Source organism: Rhipicephalus microplus, chromosome 5 (assembly GCF_043290135.1).
Source record: "Rhipicephalus microplus isolate Deutch F79 chromosome 5, USDA_Rmic, whole genome shotgun sequence".
In the NCBI taxonomy this organism is placed as follows: Eukaryota; Metazoa; Arthropoda; class Arachnida; order Ixodida; family Ixodidae; genus Rhipicephalus; species Rhipicephalus microplus.
The window spans coordinates 128929945-128934190 of NC_134704.1; positions in this window are offsets into that span (position 1 = coordinate 128929945).

The following is a 4246-nucleotide window of genomic DNA, read 5'->3' on the forward strand; positions in this document are numbered from 1 at the left end:
GGCCACCCACCACGGAGCTCAACAAGGGGACGCTACAAGTTTGCGGATGCTGAAATTTGCAGACGCCAGCCGTACAACGCCACTATAACCCAATGCGCCTAGGCCAAGGTAGGCTATTTGCACAGGGTTAACCCTAGCCGCCATGAAGTTTGGAGGTAAACGAATAAGACTAGAGGACAGGACAGATAAAAAGTGAGAAATAAAGACGAAGATGTAGGGAGAGAGAGAAAGGAAAAGGCGACTGCCGATTTCCCCTGGGTGGGTCAGCCCAGGGGTGCCGTCTACGTGAAGCCGGGGCCAAAGGGGTGTGTTGCCTCTGCCGGGGGGCCTTAAAGGTCGAATCACCCAGCGTCAGCTCAACCCCCAGGATCCCCTTCTCCCTGGACATGGCAAAGTCACGCACGGCTAGGCATGGGAGGGAGTCAAAACTCCCCCGTTAGCACGTGTCCACGGTGTCGCTACATACCAAACGCCTACTTGCGCAGGCGCCCCTGCGGGGTAAACTTGTATCAAATGCCTCGGTAAGATCACGAGTCAATAACCTCTCGGGCTGCTTGGTCGATCATTTGCGTCTTAATCAGGACCACCACATCCTTGGTGGTGAGGCCCGGCTGGTAGCCTACCATATTGTGTGAAAAGAGCTCTTTATCCTCACTATGTCGAGAGATTCTGTTGTGTACCACATGCTTCATCACTTTTCCCACGTAAGACGGGATTGAGATGGGACGCAGGTTCTCTTTCGCGAGCGCCTTGCCTGGGTTTGAAGAGAGTACTACCGATGCAGTTCTCCAGACCCCCGGCACGTCGTGTTCTATCCAGGAAAGCTAAACCTCGTTGGTTAACTCAGCAGTGACCCTGATGGAATTTCAAACAGGATGCTATGTATCACTAGTGGAAGCGGCATACATAAATAGATTGCCGTTATACCGCTGGTACATGCATGACACGTGATTGAGCTTGTCCTAACACAGCACGCTGCGGAGTGAGGGCTCGGAGGTTCGAATCTCCAGTTGGATGATCCAAAATGCTTCTCTTCCGAGGTATTTTTTGTTTGTCCTGTTTTACACAGAAGTGCACACATACATGCATATTCGGCACGTGACGGCAACGGCGACAATCCGGCGAGAGTGTCCATGTAAACAACGAATATCCAGCAGAACCCGCCGAATGATTTTGTAAAGCTGGCTTTTTCTCAGTAATGGTCAACATGCAAAGAAGCTTGCTTTAGTGATTCTTTCGGAACGCCGCAGGTCTGAGCGGACGCACCGGGTTACGGCACAGTGTGTATCAAAATGCATGTGCCAACTCAAGTAGAAAATTAGCAAGTCCGTCTGAGATGTAAGACGAATCGCTATAAATAAATTAGTGTATAAAACAAAATAAATTTGAGAAAAAAAACAGCGCAACTTGCACTAACTTGCTGAAGGCTGGGTACATGATGCCACATCAGAGATGGTGGCCATGTTTCAGATTTTCTTGTTAACTATCTGTACAGAATGCAAATGGTTAACACTCTACACAGACAGCAGTGGGGCACAGACTGCAAAAGGGTAATTAGCCTACTCAAAGGGTATTTTGAGAATTTTTTCGGCCAGCGTAGGGTAATTACTCTACGGCAGTGACGTAGAGTAATTTCAACATTTCGCCCGTCATTGATCAGTGAAAAATGACAAAAATCCATTCGATATGTCCAAAGGTTACATTCCTTGAAATATCCTATTTGAAAATGTTCAAATTTTTATGTCACCAGCATGAAAGATGAACGATAATACGCTGAACATTCTTGTGCTAGGTTTGGTGCCTATTTTTCTCGGGGGTGTATTTTACCCCTCGCTGTCGTTTCCCTTCTGTTTATAGCGTGGAGGGGCTTTTAAATTTGGGATTGGGGCCGGTTTCAGTTATTGAAACGAACGCTTTAGATGACTAATCATACAAGAAAAGCGATGGTCGGCGCCAACGTGAGTGTTCAAGAAGTTGTTGTGGACGCCGCCTAATGATGTCATTGTGGCATAGCATATCGCCAGAAATTTCGATGATGTCACCAAGTGATTGCAATGTCACTGTGTCATTACAAGTGACGTCAAATGATGGCGTCATTAGATGGCATGGTCGCACGGTAACAGGTGAGCCGATCTCGGAGGCACTCCATACGTCTGAACGTCATACAGTGTATATGTTGTCTGTACTTACTCTGTCACACGGCGCCATTTCTAGGTGCAGGGTAAAACGTAGGGTAATGAAAAAATTGTGCAGGGTGAAATAGGGTGATTCTGACCTTGGCGTGAACTATTTTTAAAGAGTAGTTAGCAACAGTGCAGGGGTGGTGTGCCACCCCCTGGCTACACCATTGCTCTGCTGTAAAACATACGACCCTAAGCTCGAAGTCTGGTGTATCAAGCCCTCTGGGTATTGTGGAAGCGTGGGTATAACCATGCTTGCGCGAGGTAAATAAATACGATCCGCATGAATGTGTCGTACCGGCAGAACTACAGCCAAGTCACTGATGAAAGCAAGAAAGAAGAGAAAGCCGTGGGTGGAGACACTTCTAATCAGCAACTACTTACAATAATCAACTGGAGAACCTAAGCTTAACATTATGTTGTAATTATAGAAAAAATTCACCTTCAACTCGGCTGATCCCCTTTATTGGCTGTGTGTCATGTGCAGAGGACAAAAAGAAGAAGAAGAAGAAGATCAATTAACTCAGTGAAGCTGCGCAAAGTGGTGAACTGCTTCGAGTGCCGACTAGCGTAAGGAAAAAGACAAAGTATGCCTTACCGTGTCGCTCCAAAAAGGGCTCTAAAAACACAGAGAGAGAGGAATAGAGAGAAACGCGCTCTTCTTTCTGATATGCATAACATTACTAGCAGCCACGGAATTATTCATCCTAGTATAGACGCCCATAAAAGGGCTGGTTACGCTCTACACAAGGACCTGAGCCAGAAATTTTTTTCTTGGGGTTGACAGAGCGTTCAACCATCATTTACTACGTTTATGCAAGTGTTTTCACGTGCGAAACAATCGAATGCTATTTTTGTTTACCGGCTCTACTAACAGAATTTCCCGCCCTAAGAACAAGAAAGCCGTCACGAATTAAAGGCGCGCCTTCAGGGAGAAATGAGCAAAAAGGCAGGTGCTTGTACACACCCTGAGGGGTTTTACTGGAAAATCTATATATGTTGGTCTACCCCATGAACAGGAGCGCAGTCATCTCGGTTAAAAAATGGCACTGGAAAATTTTGTCCTCATTATCATTGACGTCATCACTTTGATAGCAGTCTTGACAGCAGAAAATAAGCTTTGCGCGGCCATGATAAACTTCCTCGTTCGGAATGAACAGGTTTGGTCTGCCGCCGCCAGTGGATTGCGGGGTTATAGGGACGGACGGAAACAAATACTCGGGTTGTAGTGCAAGATACTGTGGCCCTGAAACAAATATTCGTCGTGGCTAGCAGCGCGATTAACTTAGAACATGGACGAAGACGCATCACAGCGCTGCTGCGTGACTTTGAACTGATTTTCATTGACGACAGAGGCGACGCACATAAAACCTGAAGATTGGCCATCGTGTATGGTACTCGGCTGCTGAGCTGACGGTGACGTGTTCGATCCAGAGCGCGGTAGTCGTATTACAAGAAAGGCGAAATAATAGAGGTCAGTGCAGTGGCGGCTCTAGAGAGGGGCTGGTGTGCGTCAGCAGCCCAACTGCGCTGCTTTCAGTCTTATCGCGCACCTCTCATGAATCCTCGAGACAAGTGATAGGGATCACTAGTAGCACAAATTAACTATGTTTACACCGAGACAGAATTCTTGTGACGATAGTAACTACTAACAATAAAAAAAAAGCTCCCCGCCCTCCCACTCAATTGAGTAGATAGAGATTCGTCCCTGGGCCTGTGTGCCGTGTGACGTCAAGAACACCAGACGCCCAAATTTGCGGAGACCTCTTCTGGGGCGTACTTCGTAACCATACGGTGGTTTTGGGCTCGTAAAATGCCAGGTACTGTCATTAAAAAGCACGAGCACAGCACCCTGTAAAACCAATCACGGCCATTTATAGCTAATTAACAAAAAATCTGCGTAATCTTTATTGAGGAAAACGATATGTCATCGTCGTATTCTGTCATATTTGAAAAAGAAGAATCATTCGACGTCGTCGCTGGCACGCGCCGGCTGCTGTAAGACGAAGGAGTAGAAGAAGAAGCTCTTGCTGTCGCGGAGGTGGCGTCTACGGCACGCTTACGCG